This window comes from Bos taurus, chromosome 8 (assembly GCF_002263795.3).
Source record: "Bos taurus isolate L1 Dominette 01449 registration number 42190680 breed Hereford chromosome 8, ARS-UCD2.0, whole genome shotgun sequence".
NCBI classification, from domain to species: domain Eukaryota; kingdom Metazoa; phylum Chordata; class Mammalia; order Artiodactyla; family Bovidae; genus Bos; species Bos taurus.
The window spans coordinates 45,199,023-45,222,623 of record NC_037335.1 but is presented as its reverse complement, the minus strand read 5'-3'; the positions used below and the strand labels follow the sequence as shown (position 1 = coordinate 45,222,623).

General features: G+C 41.8%; 1 long non-coding RNA gene across 5 annotated transcripts in view; it reads left to right on the top strand.

The window, feature by feature from the left end:
• The first annotated feature begins 57 nt into the window (after positions 1 to 57).
• The window catches only part of LOC101902390 (uncharacterized), a 101,077-nt gene continuing 77,533 nt past the window's right edge, over positions 58 to 23,601 (top strand). For all 5 annotated transcript variants that reach the window (XR_001500824.3, XR_235552.5, XR_001500822.3 and 2 more), the window contains exons 1-2: positions 58 to 12,577; positions 13,771 to 13,875. This is a non-coding gene — a long non-coding RNA (uncharacterized lncRNA). The remainder of the gene's footprint in view (positions 12,578 to 13,770; positions 13,876 to 23,601) is intronic.

Below are 23,601 nucleotides of genomic sequence, written 5' to 3'. Positions count from 1 at the left end.
CCACCTGGTGGTCACGGATTGCAGCCGCAGATTCCCCTTTTCTGTTGGCTTGGGAAATGACTAGAAGTTAGACTTTAGGAAGAACTTCCCTGCATTGCTCTATCTCTGCTTTTAACAGAAATAGAAAGCTTGTTTAATGCAAAGCACGAGGCTTAACCCTTGGGCAACGTAGTGAATGCATAACCCAGGTCCCTGACATCGGAGACTTCAGCTTAGTGACCCGTTGGTGGAGAATTCTATACAGAAAGGCTTTGGGAGCTGCAGTTCTGCTGTGAACTGAGTGGGATGCAGGTCTTGAGGTTGCTTGAAAGCCAGTATAGATTAAAGCAGCTAGGAGAGTACAGACAGGAGACTGCCTCCCTGGTTTAAAAATCTGACCTCTGCCCACTTCATAGACCAGTGAGTGCTAAGTCGCTTCATTCATGTCCGACTCTTTGCGATCTGCTGGAGTGTAGCCCTCCAGGTTTCTCTGTCCATGGGATTCTTCAGGCAAGAATACTGGAGTGGGCTGTCATTCCCTTCTCTAGGGGATCTTTGCCACCCAGGGATTGAAGCTGGGTCTCCTTCATTGCAAGCAAATTCTTTACCGTTGAGCCAGCCGGGAAGTTAATTAACCTCTCTGTGCCTTCTCTATGGGGGTAGAAATGTTTCTACTTCACAGGGTTGTTGTAAGGATAAAATGAGTTAATCTGGAAAGTTTTTTCTCGGACAGGCCCTGGATCCTGTTAAGCCTACAAGAAATATTGTTAATACATTTTAAAATAAAATTTTACTTTGGTAGTATATTTCAAAGGAATACAAATTGTGAAAGTTCTTTCAATTTTGTATATGCTTCAGAAAATGTCAAATATGCATGCTAGAGAACATCATTTTTATGGGTAAGATAGTGGCCACCTTGGTACTTTGTGAATAGTGGGGATAAGACACATATATAAATACTTAGGACAATGACAAATGTTAAAGAGTGGCAGAGTTGCATGGGAGAGTATTTATAACTAGAAGTGGGGGCAATCAAGGAAGTCTTCGTGGAGGAAGTGGCATTTGCACAGGACCTGGAAAAATAGGGTAGAGGAGATGGGATCTGACTGGCTATCTGACAGGGCGTTTTTCTGGATGAGAGATGTTCTCCTGCATTCAGTTAATTCTAAGCAGCCATTTATAGAGTACCTGCTGCATATATGCCGGGGAATGCTGTTAGACATCCTATTATGAACAGGAAGGCCACCCACAACGCAGAATCATCCAGTCCAAAATGGCAGTGATGCTACATCAGAGAAGCACTCATGAAGCCACACTGGAAGAATCCATTTGAGGCAAAGGGAATTGTGTTGGTTGGTGACCTTTGCCCTGACCCCGCTGCACTGACAGTGAGGCCCTTCCTCACACACTCAGAATGCAGTTATACACTTAGAGAGCTGCAGCCTTATCAACCAGTGTGCTTAGCGTGTTCCGGCATAGAAGGGTGCCTGCTCCAACTCCCAACAAAGCTGGTATCCCTGCCCTATCTTTTGAGTCAAGGAAACAGACTCAGCATAGCAGAACAGAAAATACTAAGGTCTCCCAGAAATTTGTCCTTCTCCAGGTCCTGGGAGGTGGTAAAAGAGAATTGGGCACACCAGGTTAGAGATGATTTTCATGTTTAAGTCATAAACATGACTTAAGCTCCCACCCCAGCTAGTGCTTTCTGCTTTGCACAGAAAGCAGTGTGATTTCTCTTTACAAAGCAGTGATTTAATGTTTTGCACAAATACTATATACTTTATAAAATGTTAGGAAATTTGAAAAAATACACTCAAAAGAGAGCAAGAAATCACCCCTTGGAATAACCACAGTAAACCTGTAGTGAGCATTCTTCCAGACAACGCAGTAGGTGTATTTATTTGGTCTGTAGAACAAGGATGCAAGATGAAACTAACCTCATTCTTTTTTAAATACACAAGTCTTCCCAACTAGAATATGAGTTACCTGAGAGGAAGCAGCTTGCCTTTGTTCCCTGATATGTCCCCAGAGCCAGATAAGGGTCTGGCATAGAAAAGGTCCTCAATAAATATTTGTTGAATAAATTATTACTATGCAAATATTATCCATGGCACAATCTTTTTTTTTTTTTAAGGTTTACATTGTCTTATTTGTGTGGCTGCATCAGCTCTCAGTTGCAGTACACTGGATCTTTGTTACGTCACGTGGGAGCTTTTCCTGGGGGCACACCAACTTTCTAGGTCGTGGTGGCCAGGCTCCAGACTGCACAGGCTCAGTACTTGTGGCACAAGGACTTAGTTGCCCTGTAGCATGTGGGAGCTTAGTTCCCTGATCAGGGATTGAGCCCACGTCCCCTACTTCCCACGGTAGATTCTCAACCACTTTATCACAGGGCAAGTCCCACAACCAGTTTTTATATTTGATACATTGTATTTCATGGAGAGTTAAGTGTGTTTTTTCATGGATTTTTAACTGCCTCCCCTTCACTTGTGTTGTCTGCTTTGACTGTATTCGTCCCTTCCTCAGCTTCCCCAGCATTGTGTGAAATCCCTGGAACATTCTGTCTCCCAGAAACCCCTCTCAGGGAGGTTCCTCCCTCCTGCTTCAACCTGGAATGATTCTCTTTAGGCTTAAGGGGCTGGGGCACACAATTCCATCCTGAAATTCCCCATCTGAATTCCATGCCTTCCTTTCTCTGGGGTTATTTCCTTGTTTGGATAGAGAACAAGCTCCAGAAACATCCTAAGAAAGTGTTGGGAGAGGGAAAGCATCCCTAGGTTTTCCTGGGGAAAGGGAGCTGACCTTTGGCTGTCCGTGAAACTCAGCCCAGGCCCCCTCTTCACCATTCTGTCTGCTCCCTTCCTGGTCCTTCCACTCGCCATGCCCTTCTGTCCCTCAGGCCTTTGCACTTGCTCTTCTTTCTGAATGCTCTTCCTCAGGCTCATCGCAGGGGTACCCTTCTCATCCTTCAGTCCTCAGTCTACATGTTCCCTTCTTAAAAAGCCCTTCTCAGACCACTCTACCCAACAGAGACCTTTCCCTCTACCCCGTCTCTCTCTGTCACCTCCCTCCATTGACTTCCTTTGTAGAATGTATTCTAACTGGCGAGTACATTGTCAGTCTGGGTCTTGCTGGCTGATTGGATGTCGCCCACCTTAGAATATCAGCTCCATGTCTCTCCTGTTCACTACTATATCCCCCATGCTGGATATGGGGCCAGGTAAATAGCAGACACTTAGTAACTGTTTGCCAAATGGATGGATGAACACTGCTGCTCTGTGACCTGTTGGATAAGCTTTCTGTAGAATGAGGATGACAGTGGTAGCCACCACATAATGTGTGGTAAGAGATGAAGTAAGGAATACATTTAAAGAAATGGTTATCTGCACATAGTAAGACTCAACAATTATTCTTTTCTTTCTTTGTTTCTGGGTTCTAGGCTTAACTCTGACCCTGCTTGGGCAAACTTGAGCTAATCACAGAACCTCTTGGGCTGTCAGAGTTTGTTGAGTGCCTACACACTGTTCTAGTGCTGGAAATATGGTGATAAGCAAAATATAAATCCCTGCTCTCCTGGGACTTACATTCCAAGATGTCTGATGGTCTAAACACTTTCTCTGATATCCTTTGTCACTTAGGAACTGGAATTACCTGGCTAGGTTTTGCCTGGAGGAGGGGATGAGGACTGGCTTTCCCTGATGGTTTGGCAGATCTCCTCCAACTGGGCATGTTTGAAAGTGAATTTGCTAGCTACAGCATAGGATCTCAAGTTATCCCCTCTGAGAGCACAACAGAACTGGAGGAGTTGGCTGACTTCCAGCAGAGCCTTCTGCCCAGAGGGCCTTGAGAGGGGCTGGGGGGAGGGGAGAGGCACAGGTGGAAAAAACATCCAGGGGCCCCACCTGCCTGGGGACAGCGTTTCTTCTGATTTGCAGACCTATCTCTATCCTTCCAAAAATGAGTGCTGTCCCAGTTCACACAGGTGATAAAAACTGATATCTCCACATTCTCACTCATTCTTGCTGGGCCTTTGGTTTCAGCTCAGTGCCCTGATCCAGAGCCTAACACTTAACTTCTGGCCAGGAGGTGACTTCAGCTCTGGGGAAAAGCAAGCCCATTGTGTTTGCTTGGATCGATTGATAAGAGAAATTACTGAGGATATTCTTCTTTGACATTTGCCAGGGGCAAAGTTTCATGTAAGTAGGGTGCGTGGGTGGATGTGAAATAGCAGTTTGTCCCAGGAGACTGATTATGGGGCCAGAATCCTAATCCCAGGTCTGGAATGCAATCTAATACGTGACTTTGTATATTATGTAGATTGAGTTCATAAGATACTCAGCAAATATATCAATCAGTAATTCTAAAGTGTTTTTGACAATAAACACAAAACATGGGAATTATTTAAGTAATATGGTAAATAGTGAAACTTCCAGTGGACAGAACAAAAGAGGTTGGATCTATTTGCTGAGGAAGAGTCCCTGCAGGATCCCTCGGGGACAAGTGTGATAGTGTTTGGTTCTTGATCTGACAGATGTGGAAAGCCTCAGGCAGAGGACTCTCACTCTACAAAAAATTCCTAAGGGAGTCTGGTTGAGAGGATGAGAGGAGAGAAGCATAGAATAGATCTGAAATATCACTCTGAGACAGTTGTTCTTGTTGAATTTGTGTTAGGGCTTCCCAAGCAGCTCAATGGGTAAAGAATCTGCCTGCAATGCAGGAGGCACAGGAGATGGAGGTTCGATCCCTGGGTCAGGAGGATCCCCTGCAGAGGGGCAACCTACTTCAGTATTCTTGCCTGGAGAATCCCATGGACAGAGCTACATCCCTGGCAGGCTACAGTTACAGGGTCACAGAGTCGGACACAACTGAGCGATTGAGCATGCATGCAACAACAGCCCTTAAAGGCTACTCCTAATATAGTAGAAACATGTAAACTGTGGACTTAGATACGTTTTCAAAGAATAATTAAAAAAAAAAGCTAAAGTCATAATTCTCATACAAATATATGCTGAGTATCTGTTAAAGATTAATTAGAGAGGTGGGGTCCTAATGCAATATAACTGATGTCTTTATAAGAAGAAAAAGGAATACCAGGGGTACATACACACAGAGAAAAGACCATGTGAGGTGGCAAGAGGACTGTCGTCTACAAGGCATGGAGGAAACCACCCCACTGGCACCGTGATCTTGGACTTCTGGCCTCTAGAACTGTGAGAAAATAAATTTCTGTCATTTAAGTACCCAGTGTATGGTCTGTTATGGCAGTCCTAGAGAAATATAAGAGAGAACATGCAGGAAGGCAAAGCTGGTTTCAAAGAGGATGAAAGAGATGATCAGTGACCATGAGAGTACCAGGGCCCAGCAGTTGATCTGGGTGCCTCCCCTCACAACTGCAGGCAGGGCAGAGGAGTGGGCTGTCTTTTCTTTTTCTTTTTTTTTTTAATAATTTTACTTATTTTTGGCTGTGCTGGGTCTTCGTTGCTATGGGGGGCTACTCTCTAGTTGCGGTGCACGGGCTTCTCACTGCGGCGGTTTCTCTTGTGGGGCACAGGCTCTCGGGCATGTAGGCTTCAGTAGTTGTATCTCCTGGGCTCTAAACAGGCTCAGTAGTTTTGCTGCACAGGCTTAGTTGCTCTGCAGCACATGCGATCCTCCTGGATCAGGGATCAAACCCGTATCTCCCGCATCTGCAGATGGATTCTTTACCGCTGAGCCACCAGGGAGGCCCCAGGAGTGGGTAGTCTTGACAAGACTTAGCTGGAGAGGGGCGGGGAGCAGCTGGCTACCCACCCTTCTTTACCCTTGGCCATCACGATATTGCCCTCTGTTTGCCCTCTAACCCGATGCTGTTGTCAACCCCTCACTGCTTTCCGTGAGGACTTCGGCTCTGCTGTACTCCTCTCTCTCCTCTGCCTTTTCAGTCAAGAGTACATAGCTCAGTTGGTAAAGATTTTGTCTGCAATGCAGGAGACCCCGGTTCAATTCCTGGGTTGGGAAGATCCCCTGGAGAAGGGAAAGGCTACCCACTCCAGTATTCGTGGGTTTCCCTTGTGACTCAGCTGGTAAAGATTCTGCCTGCAATGTGGGAGACCTGGGTTCGATCCCTGGGTTGGGAAGATCCCCTGGAGAAGGGAAAGGCTACCCACTCCAGTAATCTGGCCTGGAGAGTTCCATGGACTGTATAGTCCATGGGGTTGCAAAGAGTCGGACACAATTGAGTGACTTTCACTTTCACTAGAGTAGGGGGTAGGAATTCCATATGGACCTGTAACTGGCATCTTTGTTGCTGTCCTTCCATTGGTTTTCAGAGGTGAGGTGGTTGATCAACTGAATTGAACGTATGTGTGTGTATTGGTGTTTTTTTTTTTTAATTTTTAAAAATTTTTATTGGAGTCTAGTTAATTTATAGTGTTGTGTTTCCGGCATATAGCAAAGTAAATCAGTTATACATATATCCACTCTTTTTTGGATTATTTTCCCATTTAGGCCATTAAGGAGTATTAAGTAGAGTTCCCTGTGTTATATAGTTGGTCTTATTAGTTATCTATTTTATATATAGTGGCATATACATGTCAATCCCAGTCTTCCAGTCCCACATGCATATGTATGTATTGTTAACATATTTTAATACTTTGGTAGGAGTTGAGGGGAAAGGGGCTTTTATGGTCCCAGGCCTGAAGGAAGAGACAGACGATTACCTAGGAAGCCATTCTAAGATTAGCCCAAGTCCCTCCGTGGGACGCTGTGTGCTCACTCAGTCATGTCTGACTCTTTGCAACCCCGTGGACTATAGCCCACCAGGCTCCTCTGTCCATGGCATTCTCCAGGCAAGAGTACTGGAGTGGGTTGCCATTTCCTTCTACAGGACACCTTAGGACTCTGTTGTCCAGCACAGGGAGCTCGGAGCCCTGGGACTGGGGTTACAATGGGGTTTCTTTTTTCTTTTTCAAGCTGCTAAATGCTTGGTAATATTTTTTTGGTGGGGGAGGGGATAGTGCTTCAGAACTGGTTCATCCTGAAGTGTCCCATCTGTGGGGACAACTGCTCCCCATTACCTGAGTATAAAGCACCAGCAGGGGCAGCCTGGGCCTGAGGCTCTCTTTGGAGTGAAATGAAACAGCCTCTCTAGGAAAGGAGAATTGAGTCAGAGCGTTTGGGTGGTGCCTTTCCTCCAGGCCCTTCAGTTCCATCTTTCATTCCGCAATGCTTGGCTGCCTGGGTGAAAGCCATACAAACTATTAATAATGTAAACAGGCTGTTAATTATAGGAAGTATTGTGAATTATGAGTGAAGCACCCTGTGTGGACTGTGACTTATCCGTAAGGTTATATGCTGCACAGGTCTGTAGGGAGGCCCTGGAAGATGAAGTGTGCAGGTCAAGGGCACAGTGACCAGTCCTTGATCCATGGCACCATTTGCTGACCCCAGGCAAGAAGACCCTTAATCTTCCTGGATTTCATTTTCCTCACAAGTAAAATGGTAAGAATCATGTACTAGAATGTTTTTTAAGGAGTGAGAGTGGGGAGAAGGAAATAGCCACCCACTCCAGTGTTCTTGCCTGGGAAATCCTAAGGACAGAAGAGCCTGGTGGGCGGCAGTCCATGGCTCGCAAAGAGTTGGACATGACTTCGTTACTAAACGGCAGCAGCAGTTGCTTTACAGTGTTGTGTTAGTTTCTGCTGTATAGCAAAGTGAATTGGCTATATATATATATATATATCCCCTCTTTTTTGGATTTTCTTCCAAGTTGGGTCACCACAGAGCACTGAGTAGAGTTCCCTGTATTACACAGTAGGTTCTCATTAGTTATCTATTTTATACATATCTATAGTGTATATGTGTCAATCCGAACCTCCCGATTCCTTCCACCTTGCCCTTCCCCTTTTGCTATCCATACATTTGTTCTCTACATCTGTCTCTACTTCTGCTTTGCAAATAAAATCATCTATACCATAAAAAATAAAAAAAGTGAAAATCCACATGAGCAGTGATTTTCTAGCAAGGGATTCAGGCTCATTTCTTGTAAAAACGGTGCAGCTGGGTGGCCCACTATACACCATTGAATGAAGCCCCACTACTCACCATTGAATGTATGCCAGCACTGTTCTAGGGGCTGATGATATAACAGCGAGCAAAACAAGCAGAAGTCTCTATCATCTTGTATTCTATTGTGTTGAGACTGATGATAAGCGAGATAAGGTAATGATGTGTTAGTTGGTGATAGGTGGTATGGAGAAAAATAAAGCAAGGAAGAAGGAGGGGAAATGTAGTGGCCAGGCCCAAAGGCCCCACAAGAATCCCCTCAGGCATTCATACTCTTGTGTGGTTCCCTCCACAGTGTACTGCATTGTCCAGGGATTAGTCTGTGTGACCAATAGGATATGGTAAAGGTGATGGAATGTCATGTCTGAGATTAGGTTTTAGAAGATGGTAGCTTCCTTCTTGGGCTTGCTTTCTGGTCTCTCCCTCTAGGGGAAACTGGTTGCCATACTGTGGGGATAGTCAGGCAGCCTATGATGAGGTCCACATGTAAGGAGCTGAGGTACCCCGTCAGAAGCTGGTGAGGAAAGGGGCTTGCCAACAGACTGCAACCTCATGAGAGACTCTGAACCAGAGCTTGGAGGAAGCCTTGTCTTCAGTGTTCTGGAGTTGAGGATGTATTTTCTGCATGGCTACCATCACTAGGGCCTGTGCTAAGTGCTTTGTTAGCACTTATAATTATCACACCTAATTCTCCTAGCAGCCTTATGTGGTATGCTATTATTACATCCATTTTACAGATCAAGGCTCAGGGGCTAATTCATTAGTGCACAAATCCTTCAGCTAAGACATGCCTGAGCTGGGACTCACACTTGGGCCTCTAAGCTGCCATGATATCCCTCCCCTCCTTTGCTCTTTTCAGACAAGGCTTGTGATGTAACACTGATGCACTTTCCCCTCCCTTGTCCTCCAAGTCATTCCTAAATATCGACATTTATTGAGCTCTGTGATCCCCAGGCCATACTTGTCCCTCTATTTCACCTCTGGAATATAAAAGGCAGCTCCAGTATTCACAAGGATGATAGTCTATCCCACTCCAGGTTCATGGTTCTGGAATCTTGTAAGAACATTTAACTGGAGATGTACCCTCTTGACAAAGTTTAAGTACGTGATGGTGGTGGTTTAGTCGCTAAGTTGTGTCCAACTCTTGGGACTCCATGGACTGTAGTCTGCAAGGTTCCTCTGTCCCTGGGATTTTCTAGGCAAGAATACTGGAGTGGGTTGTCATTTCCTTCTCCAGAGGATTTTCCTAACCCAGGGATCAAACCCGGGTCTCCTCAAGTACAGGCATATTCTTTACCAACTGAGCTACCAGGGAAGTGCAGGATACAATATTGTTAATTACAATCACAGCAGGTCTCTAGAACTTATTTATCTTGCTTAGCTGGCACTATATACCTGTTGAATAGTGACTCCCCACTTCCACCTTACAGGTCAGGTTTGTCTCTAGCCTCCTTTGTCCCCTACAAAGGATACAAACTTCTTGTTTTGTGTTGTTTAATTTCTAAGTCGTGTCCAATTGTTTTGCGACCCTGTGGACTGTAGCCCACCAGGCTCTTCTGTCCGTGGATTTCCCAAGCAAGAATACTAGAGTGGGTTGCCATTTTCTTCTCCAGAGGGTCTTCCCAACCCAGGGATCAAACCAAATCTCTTGCATTGACAGGCAGATTCTTTTACTGCTGAACCACCAGGGAAGCCCACAAACTTCCAGCATTGCCTTAATTCTGGAACTCGATCTGTGGTGCCATTGGTTGCCTCTTATTTCTTACTGTTTTTATGTAGTTTTCTTTTGTATGAGATGTAACTAATTATTAAGATAACGAGAGGTGGGATCTCTCACGTCTCAGGTCTTTGATCCACAGGTTATGGGGCATATTGGTCTTCCTGTTGGGAAAACAGATTTCAATCTAGGACACATACCCAAATGCTGTTAAGAGCCAGGCAGTCACTGGAAACGAGCAGCAGGCCCCGTGGAGCGCACAGCCCACTTGGACTGCCTTTCTATTTCCTGTTTCGCTGGAGACACAAAGATAAGTGCTATTTCACGTCTTTCAACACTGATGTGAAAGTCCCACAATACAAGCAGGATGATAAGCAGCAACAGTCATGGGCTCTGTGCCTTGGTGATAGTGGGGTGGGCCAGGGAGGGCTGTGGAATGCTGAGAAAATGCTTGCAAGAGGTATGGCTGCAACTCAGAACTACTGAATATTGTCCCATGGAGTGCAGGTCTACTGTGCACAGATATTCCAACAGACGACAGCAGTCTGGGTGATTTGGGTATATGAAATTGACTATCTTTCTTGTGTTTTGAAGTATTGCTGATTTACAATATTGTGTTGTTAGTTTCAGGTGTACCGCAAAGTGATTCAATTATATATGTAGTTTTTCAGATTGTTTTCCATTATAGGTTATTACAAGATATTGAATATGGTTCCCTGTGCTATACAGTAAATCCTTGTTGTTTATGTATAGTAGTGTGTATCTGTTAATCCTATACTCCTAATGTATCCCCACTGCCCTTTCTCCTTTGGTAATCACAGGTTTGTTTTCCATGAAAATTGACTGATCTTTTATTATTGAAAAATAATTAAAAAATACTTTTCAGGCCGGTATAGTGCAAGTCAAACAAAACATCTGTGGGCTCATTTGGGGTCTTAAACCTTGGCTGTACATTAGGATCATGTGGGGAGCCTTTAAAAGTGCTGATACCAAATCACACTCTTGAGTCAATTAAGTCAGCCTCTTGGGAGGCAGGATGAGTCATCAGTATGTTTTAAAATGCCCCAGGTGATTTCAAAGTGCAGTTAAGACAGAGCTACCAGGCCTGATGACCATCGGTATGTGACCTCTGGTTTCTAAGGGCCTGTTTCAGCAGGAGCTGTGGGTTCTCTACTCTACCCGGGCTTTTTCTGATGTTAATTGGCAGGGGTGCCAGGTCACCAGGTGTCAGGTACCCTGGGTGAGGCCTCCAAAGGAAGACATCAAGTGCTCTCCCTGTCTGTTTCTCTTGAGGTCTCCAACTCTGTCATGAAATGTGGGTTTTCATGGTGATGGCAGTTCCTGAGAAACTCACATGTTGTTTCACCTTAAATGGTAGCAAAGGCTTGTTTCATAGCGCACACTATCTGATTTAGCATCTTGTCCTGGATACAAGGGCTTCCCTGGTGGCTCAGACAGTAAAGAATCCACCTGCAACTGAGATCCAGGTTCAATTCCTGGTTTGGGAAGGTCCCCTGGAGAAGGGAATGGCAACCCACTCCACTCAGTATTCTTGCCTGGAGAATTCCATGGACAGAGGAGCCTGTGGGCTACAGCCCATGGAGTCACAAAGAGTCAAATATGACTGAGTGTCTAACACACGCACACACACACACCTAGATAGAATTGCTTTCTTTTTGTTTGCTCTTTTTCTTTTGGCCACACTGTGTAGCATGTGGGATCTTAGTTCCCAGACCAGGGATCCAACTGCCTCCTGAACTGGAAGGCAGCATCTTAACTCCTGGACTACTGGAGAAGTCTCACGGGTGCAATTTCTTATTCAGTCACCTGGCCACACTGTCTCTATGTTATATGTTAATGACTAGACATCATGTACCTTCCGTCACCTTGCAACTATGTGACAATGCCCTTTGGGTAGGTATACACACAAAATCATCTTCAAGGTCTTAAGACTGACTACAGCAGGTCTCCCCAGGTACCATGGCCTGATGGTGGTGTTAACCACGGTGGGCAAATAGCAGTGTCTGATATTCCTTCCCCATTCTCGGGTGGTGGTAGTTCTCACAGTCACATCCTTGACTCTGTTGTCTCATCTCTCTTGGATCACACACTTTGGCTTGCACTCTCATACCTCTTAAATCTGTGCCAGCAATTCTTAGTCTTTGCTGAGTTCCAAGCCCTTATTTTCAACAGTCTATTAGACGGTTTCACCTGAATGTCTTATAGGAACCGTGGACTCAAGGTGATCGATCCTGAATTTATTATTATTTTCAATAAATGTGTTACTCTTTCTCTCTCCATTTGCTTTTTCCGAGATCAGACGAGATCGGGCGCGTTCAGGGTGGTATGGCCGTAGACCATTTGCTTTTTTCTAAAGGAATTTACTGAAAGGACACACAAGAGAAGACCTGATAAACCAGAACTAAGGAGAGGAGCCCAGGACACTTGTGGATTCAGAGCCTCAGATACACATGGACAGCCTTTCAAGAAGCTGCCTTTGGATGACTCATTCACAGCCACCTCCAGTACACATGTGTTTCTGCTCAGATTCAGATTCCTGAGCAAGATGAACTGATTGGTGTTTCTTTGGTCATGTGACACCCCTGACTTTAACCCCTGTGGTTGAAAACCCACCAGAATCAGACAAAACAGGCTGGGTGCTGTTACTAGAAGGGGAAGAACTTCCAAGGAGCAGAAAAAGGATTTTATAAAAATCGTCCTCATCTTATTGATTTAAACATTATGCAGGTAGCAAGTAAGCAAATGCATTTGTGAAAAACCAAATAATGAAGAGTATAGAATAATACCTTACTTCTTACCTTACTCTCACCCCCAGAGGTAAGTACTATCAATTTATGGTGTCTCTTTATAGATTTTTTTGGTACATTTAGCGATTGTAAATTTGTCTGTAAACTTACATGTAAACTTACACAATAATATAACTATTTTAAAATGAATATGATGTACTGCTGCTGCTAAGTCACTTCAGTCGTGTCCGACTCTGTGTGACCCGGTAGACGGAAGCCCACCAGGCTCCCCTGTCCCTGGGATTCTCCAGGCAAGAGTACTGGAGTGGGTTGCCATTTCCTGCTCCAATGTATGAAAGTGAAAAGTCAAAGTGAAGTCGCTCAGTCGTGCCTGACCCTCAGCAACCCCATGGACTGCAGCCTTCCAGGCTCCTCCATCCATGGGATTCTCCAGGCAAGAGTTCTGGAGTGGGGTGCCATTGCCTTCTCTGATATGATGTACTGCCTTCACTTAATTTACAGACCTTTACCATTTTAAAACTTACAGCTCTAATATCTATTTTAACAAGTAATTCATGGTTAACGTTAATTTAAACAGTTCAGAAGTTAATAAAATGAAAAGTAAAAATTTCCTTTCTTCGAATCCACATTTTCATAAATTCCTAGTGCTATTCCCCAGAAGTTACCACTGGCAAGTTTCTTTTATATCAGAAGAAATACTGTAAGGTAAACAAGTAAGCAGGGCCTCCTAGGACTGCTCCCTTGCTATAGACCAACGTTATAATGTCAATTATCAGCCCATTTCCATAAATAAAGCAAAATCAATAGTATCAATGGATGGATGATTGCCAACATTTTTGTTACAAAATGTAGTATTTGTTAAGTTACTGTCAGTAAACTTTCTCCCTCTTCTAACTTCCTGACTCCCCAAATACATCTTTTTTGTGTAACAGGGCCCATGCCAATTTTTAAATCAACATTTTATAGATATCCTTGCTGCTTATAAATCTGACATAGAAACCGGTGTTCAACCCGACTCTGTGCGACCCCATAGACGGCAGCCCACCAGGCTCCCTTGTCCCCGGGATTCTCCAGGCAAGAATACTGGAGTGGGTTGCTAGAAATAAACTAGAACTTGTTTGTCAAAATCCAATTAGATAAGTATCTCTCTTTGGACCAGAACATGCAGTATTACATGAACATATCTTAGGGAGAAAGACATTTGCAAGTTTTTTTCTGTTTGAATTCTGGGGTAATTTTTTGTTCTCATAAAATATTTTACAGATAGAGGGGACGTTAGGTTTGATTGCTACAACCTTCTTATACCGTCGACCATTTGGAAACAGCTACATCAGCTGTAAAGAGGAGCGTCAGCTGGTGTGATGGCTGGTAAGCAATTTTGGGAGCGAACGCTTGTGTTGATTGTCGTCAGCTGGGCACACGAGGCAGGGCAGTTCTTACCTCTTCACTGAGCTCCACGCAGGACATTCTGGACACACTGTGGCCTGCTTCTCGGATCTTTTTCAATCTAACGAAAGGAATTCTGAGAATGCAGAGGGATCCCCATTCCCCTAGGCATGCTAAGAACTCCTTTGCTTCCTGAGATCATGAGAAGCGGAAGGAAAGTGGAGAGAAGTAAAAAGTGTAATTATCCTTTTAAAAACTTTAATTAATCTGTGGCTGCGCTGGGTCTCCATTGCTGTGCACAGACTGTCTCTAGCTGTGGCGCGCAGGCGTCTCACTGCAGTGGCTTCTTTTGTTGAGGAGCACATGGGCTTCAGCAGTCTTTCATTGTGGTATGTAGGCTCTAGAGCACAGGCTCAGTAGTTGTGGCACACAGGCTGGGTTGCCTCTTGGAGTATAGGATCTTAGTTCCCTGACCAGGGATCAAACCCTCATTCCCTGCAGGTGGATTCTTAACCACTGCACCAACAGGGAAGTCCAAGAGTATAATTATTCTGTGCTGGCTCTGGGACAGCTAAATACCCTTGCTATGTTGTTCTTGAGGGAATTTGGGTTTCCCTTTTGTGGAAGTTGGGCTCCTCTTGTTATCAACACTAGGTCTTTCGTCCTTCACCTCCCTTCCAATCAGACCCTCTCTGTATATGTGGTAAATCCCCATTCATTGGCCCACAATTAAAACATAAGCATTGCACACAGTATACACTTGCTTAACCATTTGCTGAATTAACTAAGAAGAATTCACAGTTAATGGTAGAAACCCTCTACTTGGAGTCAAGCAATTGGGAATTCCTCTTTATTTTGTTTGGTTCCAGCCTGCAGGGCTGGGTGAAAGGGTGTTGTGTTTACTTGTAGTAGCTCAAAGTGATGTAGCCAAGGTGTAAAATCAGAACCGCAGGTACACAGAACTGACCATCAAACTTAAGGGCAGGATGAAGAGAAATCGGGAGGGTAAATGCATATGTCTCTAGCTAGGCATTTGTGATGGGGGATACAGTCTGTTGTAAGGAATTGAGAGGGGCGGACAGTCAGGACTCTCTTTTGGTGGGTGTTCTGACATGGTGGCCTGAGGGAGTCCTGAAGGGCCCATCACTTACACACTGACTTCTCATAAATTTCTATGGTATGTTTTTTAATAATTCATAGAATATATAGAAAATAAGAATACTGAAGCCCTGAACAATACTATCAACCAGCCAGACCGAATTGACATTTGTAGAACATTCTACCCAACAACAGCAGAATAAACATTCTCAAGTGCACATGGAACATCCACCAAGATGGACCATATTCTGGGCCATGAAACGAGTCCCAGTAAATTTGAAAGAATTCATGTTATACAAAGTATATTCTCTGATCACAGTGGAATTAAATTAGAATTCAACTACAGGAAAATTCTGAAAGTCCTCAAACATTTGCAAACTAAATAATACATTTTAAAGTATGGATCAAAGAAGAAATCAAAAGGGAACAGAAAATATTTTGAAATGAATTAAAATGAAATCACTCCATATCAAAATTTATGGGATGCTATTAAAGCAATATCTAGAAAAAAATTTATAGTACTAAGAGTCTATATTAGAAAAAATTTCAAATCAAGGACCTTAGTTTCTACCTTAAGAAACCAAAAGAAGAGCACATTAAACCTAAAGCAAGCAGAAAAAACAAATTAATACGCGTTTTAAAATTTTTTATTTTTTATTGAGATGTAATTAACATGTAGCATTTTTGTTTTAGGTATCCAACATAGTTTGATATATATTAATATTGTGAAATAATTACCACTATATGTTGATTTGATACCTATCACTCACAGAGTTACCATTTTTTCCCTTTTGATAGAAGTTTTAAATCTTATTTCTTTGCAACTTTCAAATGTACTGTATAGTATTGTAAACTGCAGTCACCATGCTGCACATTACATCCTCAGATAGTGTGATAGTTTTTATCTTATAACAGGAAGTTTATACCTTTTGACACCCTCTACCCATTTCACCAATAGCCTGCCCTCACCCCTCTTTTCCCCATCCTCTAGCAACCACCAATGTTCCTTATCTATGATTTGTTAAAATACCACATAAGGTGAGCTCATACAGTTATTTGTGTTTCTGTGTCTGACTTATTTCACTTAGCATAATGCTCTCAGATTTCATCCATGTTGTTGCAAATGGCAGGGTTTCCTTTTTCATGGCTGAATAATGTTCTGTGTGTGTGTGTACCACATTTCCTGTACCCATTTATCCATCAGTGGATACGTAGGTTGTTTCCATATCTTACAATGATGATGCAATGAATACAACAGTACAGATATCTTGTCAAAATAGTGATTTTGTTTCCTTTGGATAAAAACCCAGAAATGAAATGGCTGCATCATATAGTAGTTTTATTTTTAATTTTTGAAAAATCTTCATTCTGTTTTCCCTAGTACCTATAGCAATTTATATTCACACCACCAGTGTAAAAGCATTCCTTTTTCTTTCTTTTTATCCATATTCTCTCATGATCAGAATAATTTTGTTATTCCTATCACAAGTTTATTTAAAATTTATGTACTTCAAAATTTTTTTTCTAATTCTATAAAGTATATTTTGTTAAGGTGTAAAATAATGATACTGATCAAAATACTTTTATGAAATCCTGAGTCTATTCTAGATCATTGTATCATTTTTTTAATTGGATAAATTTAACATGTAACATTATATAAATTTAATCATGTTACTTTGATGCATTTACATATTGTAATATGGTTTCATTGTAATAATACTTACCAGATTGTCAACTTATAGCGCAATATTATTATGTTTCAGTTCAGTTCAGTCCCTCAGTGGTGTCTGACTCTTTGCGACCCCATGAATCACAGCACGCCAGGCCTCCCTGTCCATCACCAACTCCTGGAGTTCACCAAGACTCACGTCCATCGAGTCAGTGATGCCATCCAGCCATCCCATCCTCTGTCATCCCCTTCTCCTCCTGCCCCCAATCCCTTCCAGCATCAGAGTCTTTTCCAATGAGTCAACTCTTCGCATGAGGTGGCCAAAATACTGGAGTTTCAGCTTTAGCATCATTCCTTCCAAAGAAATCCCAGGGCTGATCTCCTTCAGAGTGGACTGGTTGGATCTCCTTGCAGTCCAAGGGACTCTCAAGGGTCTTCTCCAACACCACAGTTCAAAAGCATCAATTCTTTGGTGCTCAGCCTTCTTCACAGTCCAACTCTCACATCCATACATGAGCACAGGAAAAACCATAGCCTTGACTAGATGAACCTTTGTTGGCAAAGTAATGTCTCTGCTTTTGAATATGCTGTCTAGGTTGGTCATAACTTTCCTTCCAATGAGTAAGCGTCTTTTAATTTCATGGCTGCAGTCACCATCTGTAGTGATTTTGGAGCCCCCCAAAATAAAGTCTGACACTGTTTCCACTGTTTCCCCATCTATTTCCCATGAAGTGATGGGACCAGATGCCATGATCTTCGTTTTCTGAATGTTGAGCTTTAAGCCAACTTTTCACTCTCCACTTTCACTTTCATCAAGAGGCTTTTGAGTTCCTCTTCACTTTCTGCCATAAGGGTGGTGTCATCTGCATATCTGAGGTTATTGATATTTCTCCCGGCAATCTTGATTCCAGCTTGTGTGTCTTCCAGTCCAGTGTTTCTCATGATGTACTCTGCATATAAGTTAAATAAGCAGGGTGACAATATACAGCCTTGACGTACTCCTTATCCAATTTGGAACCAGTCTGTTGTGTACTGTAATTTAAATCTCTATGACTACATTAGTACTCATTACAAGTTTGTACCCTTAAACATCCTAAATTCTATTCCACTACCCTCTGATCCCCTGGTAGCTACTGTTTTACTCTCTTTTTTTTTAAATATTTGTTTTTTTTTTTTTCACATTCCACATGTATGTGATATTATATAATATGTACTTGTCTTTCTCTGTCTGGCTTATCTCACTTAACAAAATGTGGTCAAAGTCCATCTATGTAGTCACAAAAAGCAGGATATCCTTCTTTTTCATGGCTAAATAATACTACATTGTATATACATCTCATCTTTTTTAATCCATTCATCCACTGATGGGTATTTGTATTGTTTCCATATGTTTCACAATGAGATATTGTAAATAAGGCTGCAATACGCCAGGATGTGGACACATCTCTTGAAATTGCTTTGGGTTTTCATTTCCCTTGGGTATATTCCCAGAAGTGGAATTGCTGGATTGTGTGGTTGCTGCTGCTGCTGCTGCTAAGTCGCTTCAGTCGTGTCCGACTCTGTGCGACTCCAGAGACGGCAGCCCACCAGGCTCCCCCATCCCTGGGACTCTCCAGGCAAGAACACCGGAGTGGGTTGCCATTTCCTTCTCCAATGCATGAAAGTGAAAAGTGAAAGTGAAGTCACTCAGTCGTGTCCGACTCGTAGCGACCCCATGGACTGCAGATCACCAGGCTCCTCCATCCATGGGATTTTCCAGGCAAGAGTACTGGAGTGGAGTGCCATTGCCTTCTCCGTTGTGTGGTTGATCAGTTTTTAATTTCTTGAGGAACTTCCATCTTGTTTTCCTTAGTGTTGGGACCAATTTACATTCCCATCAACAGTGTATAAGAGTTTCCTTTTCACCACATCTTCCCCAGCAATCGTGGTCACTTGTCTTCTTCATGTTAACCATTCTACCAAGCGTGAGGTGATATCTTATAGTTGTTTTGAATTACATTTCTTGATGCTAATTGTTGTTGAACACCTCATGGCGTTCATGGCCATTTTGGCCTGATGGTCATTTTGATGGCCTCTTTGGAAAAATGACGATTTAGTTCTTCTGCCCAATTTTTAAATAAAATAGTTTTATTATTTGTTATTAAGTTGTGTTCTTTATATATTTTGGATATTAACCCTTACCCAATATATGATTTGCAAAAATTTTCTCGTATTCAGAAGACTGCCTGTTCATTTTGTTAACAGTGTCTTTGGTATGCAAAGTTTTGCTTTTGATGTGGTCCCATTTGTTAATTTTTGCTTTTGATGTTCGTGCTTTTGGTGTCATGTTAAAAAAATCCTCATCAAGAACAGCATTGATGAGCTTCTTCCCTATATTTTCTTCCTGGAGTTATATGGGATTTGGTCTTATGTTTATATTTTTGATCCATTTTGAGTTAATTTTTGTGAGTTGTATTAGGGGTTCAATTTCATTGTTCTGCATATGTTTCTGCAGTTTTTCTAGCACCGTTTGTTCAAGACCCTATCCTTTCCCCACTGGGAATTCTTGGCTCCCTTGTTGAACATTATGTGACCATACAGGCCAGGATTAAATTCTGAGCTCTTTATTCTGTTCCATGGGTCTATCTGGCTACTTTAGTGTCAGTGCATCTTATACTGTTTTATTATTATGACTTTGTAGTGTGGTTTGTGGTTTTATCTTTTTGTTTTTTTCCTCAGCATTGCTCTGGTTTTTCAAGGTCTTTGTGGTTCCACACAATTTAGGATTGTCTCTTCTATGTCTGTGAAGAATGCCTTTGTTATTTTGATGGGGTTTGTGTTGAAGCTGTTGGAGAAGGCAATGGCACCCCACTCCAGCATTCTTGCCTGGAAAATCCCATGGATGGAGGAGCCTGGTGGGCTGCAGTCCATGGGGTCGCTAAGAGTCGGACACACTGAGCAACTTCACTTTGACTTTTCACTTTCATGCATTGGAGAAGGAAATGGCAACCCACTCAATGTTCTTGCCTGGAGAATCCCAGGGACGGCAGAGCCTGGTGGGCTTCCATCTCTGGGATCGCACAGTCGGACACGACTGAAGCGACTTAGCAGCAGCAGCAGCAGCAGTGTTGAAGCTGTAGATGGCTTTGGTAGTATGGCTATTTTAACAATATTAATTCTGCTATCTGTGAACAGAAGTTCCATTTTTTATATATCTTCAACAGTATTTGTTATCGTTTGTCTTTTTGAGACTAGCCATTCCAAGATATGAGGTGATACTTCATTGTAGTTTTGATTTTCATTTTCCTGATCACTGATATTTGTGCACATTTTCAAGTTCCTGTTGGCCATTTGTATATTTGGTTCTTCCACCCATTTTTAAAATCAGATTTAAGAAAATTCAATTATAGTGTTCCTTATTTATTTGGGTTATTAATCCCTTAAGATATGTGGTTTGCAAATATCTTCTCACATTCTGTACGTTGCTTTTTCATACTATTAATGGTTTCCTTTGCTGTACACAAGCTTTTCATTTTTATTATTTTAATTGAGATTATGTAAATTTAAGGTATAAAAAATGTTGACTTGGTACAATGGTAATCATATTGCAATACATAAGTTTAACATTAGCTAACACCTTTATTATATCACATAATTATCTTTTCTGTGGTGAGTATACTTAAGATCTAGTCTCTTATCAAGTTTGATATCTATAATATAATATTATCTTAATATCATTGTCTATAATCACTGTATTGTACATTAGATCTCCAGGATTTATTTATATATGAGTTTGTACACCTAAACAACATCTCTCCTTTTCCCTGACACCACCCCATCCCCACCCCTCAGCCTCTGGTAAGCATCATTCTATGCTGTTTTTTCAACTTTGGCTTTAAAATATATATATAGGTTGGTGATGGACAGGGAGGCCTGGCGTGCTGCAATTCATGGGGTCGCAAAGAGTCAGACACGACTGAGCAACTGAACTGAACTGATAATTGTCTGTGCTGGGCTTATTTGCAGCATGCAGCATCTTCGATTTTTAACTGTGGCATGTGGGATCTTTAGTTGAAGCATGCAGGATCTAATTCAACGACCAGGGATTGAGCCCTGGCCCCCTGCATTTGGGGCCAGGGCTCAATCCCTGGTCGTTGAATTAGATTGGGAGTTCAGAGTCAGCGCCTGGACCACCAAGAAGTCCCTAGTTTAGCTTTTTTTAGATTCCACATGCTAGTGATATATCATACAGTATTTGTATTTCTCTGACTTAATTCACTTAGCGTGATTATGTGATTTTTTTTTCTTTGATTCTATTATTGTGATGTATCTCATTGATTTTGTGCATGTTGAACCATCTTTGCATCCCGTGAATAAATCTGTCTTGATCATTGTGTATGATCCTTTCAATAAGCTACTGAATTCAGTTTGTTAGTATTTTGTTGAGACTATTTGCATCTATATTCACCATGGATACTGGCCTGTGGTTTTCTGGTAGTGTCCTTTCCTGGCTTTAGTATTAGAATGATGTTTACCTCGTTAACTGGGTTTGGGAGTATTTCCACCTCATTGATTTTGTGGGGAAAGTTTGGAAGTATTAGGATTAATTTTAAATGTTGGTAAAATATGCCAATGAAGTCATCTGGGCTTTTCTTCATCATGAAATTTTTGATTACTGATTCAATCTCCTTGCTAATAGTTGGTCTGTTTTATAGTTGTTAGTTGTTTTTTCCTTCCTGCGTTTTATTTATTTTTGCTTTAATCTCTATTATTTATTGCCTTCTGTTAACTTTGGGCTTAATTTGTGTTTTTTCTAGTTCCTTAAGGTGTAGTTAGGTTGTTTGGGATCTTGTTTCTTCATGTGGATGTTTATTGGTATACTTTTTTTCTCCTTGAACTGTTCTGGCTACATATGTAAGTTTTGTTTTTCCATGTTTATTTACCTCAAGATACTTATGTATTTTCCCTTTAATTACTCCTTTGATTCATTTGTTGTTCAGGAAAAGTTCTTTAATTTCCACGTATTCACAAATCATCCAGTTGTACTCTTGCTCCTGATATCTAGCTTTATATTTTTGTGATCAGAGAAGATACTTTGTATGGTTTCAGTCTTCCTGAATTTGTTAAGACTTCTTTTGTGGCCTAAAATAAGGTCTCTATCTTATAAAATATCCCAGATGAGCTTGACGTGAATGTGTATTTTGCTGTTATCAGAATGTTCTATGTAAGTGTGTTAAGCTCATCAGTCTGTAGTGCTGAAATTCATTATTTCATTATTGATTCTCTGGATGATGTATTCATTGTTGAAAGTAGGGTATTAAGGTCCCCAATTATTACTGTATTGCTGCTTATTTCTACTTTTAGCTCTGTTAGTTTTTGCTTTATCGATTTGGGTGCTCCCAATGGCAGCCCACTCCAGTACTCTTGCCTGGCAAATCCCATGGACAGAGGAGCCTGGTAGGCTGCAGTCCATGGGGTCGCTAGGAGTTGGACATGACTGAGCGACTTCACTTTCACTTTTCACTTTCATGCATTGGAGAAGGAAATGGCAACCCACTCCAGCGTTCTTGCCTGGAGAATCCCAGGGACAGGGGAGCCTGGTGGGAGGCCGTCTATGGGGTCGCACAGAGTTGGACACGACTGAAGCGATGCAGCAGCAGCAGCAGCAGCGTGTTGGATACACACAATTTACGATTGTTAAATCTTCTTGATGAATTGGCACCTTTATCATCATACAGTGACCATCTTTGTCTCTTTCCCATTTTTTAAAGCCTGTTTTGTCTAATAAAAGTATACCTAGCAACCTCTGTTTTCATTTGGGATGGTTACCATTTCTTTGCAATATCTTTTTTTATCCCTTCATTCTCAGTTTATTTATGTCTTTAAGGTTAAAGTGAGTCTGTTGTTGGCAATGTATCATTGGATCTTGTTTTTTGTTTTTGTGTTTATATACATTCAGACATTCTGTGTCTTTTGATCAGAGTTTAAACCATTTACATTTCAAGTAAATATTGATAAAGAACTATTAATACTATTGTCATTTTGTTAATTGTTCACTTGCTATTTTGTAAATCCATTTTTTCTTAGTTTCTTATTCTGCTTTTTTAAAAAATACATTTTGAGGTCTTTTGGTATCAGTCTGCTTTTACTTCTTTATCATGTTCTTTTGTGTAATTATTACGGTTTTTCCCTTGTTATCATGAAACTTGCATGGAATATCTTAAAATTCTCCTATTTTCCTAATATCCTATTTTAAACTGATAAAAACTTTACTTGAATAGAGTTCCTAAACTTTACAGTTTTATTTCTCCCCATCACATTTTCAGTCATTAATATGATATATTTTTTGTATTGTATGCTGCTGTTGCTGCTAAGTTGCTTCAGTCGTGTCCGACTCTCTGCAACCCCATAGACGGCAGCCCACCAGGCTCCCCTGTCCCTGGGATTCTCCAAGAGTGGGTTGCCATTTCCTTCTCCAATGCATGAAAGTGAAAAGTGAAAGTGAAGTCACTCAGTTGTGCACAACTCTTAGCGACCCCATGGACTGCAGCCTACCAGGCTCCTCCGTCCATGGGATTCTCCAGGCAAGAGTGCTGGAGTACAGTGCCATCGCCTTCTCCTTTGTATTGTATAGTATAGTAATTGCAAATTGTTGTAGCTGTGGTCATCTTTACATTTGTTTTTAACTTTTAAATTAGAGTAGTAAATGAATTATGTACCACCATTACCATATTATAGAATCTAACTTTGACTATATATTTGCTGTACCAGTGAGCCTTAGGCTGCTAGAAAATTTTTATGATGTTAATTTTTCAGTTTAACTTCCACTCAAAAAAGTCCCTTTAGCTTTTCTTGTAAGACAGGTATAATAAGGATAATGTCCCTCAGCTTTTATTTATTTGGGGAAGTCTTTATATCTCCTTCATTTCTGAAGGACAGTTTTACTGGGTATAGATTTTTGT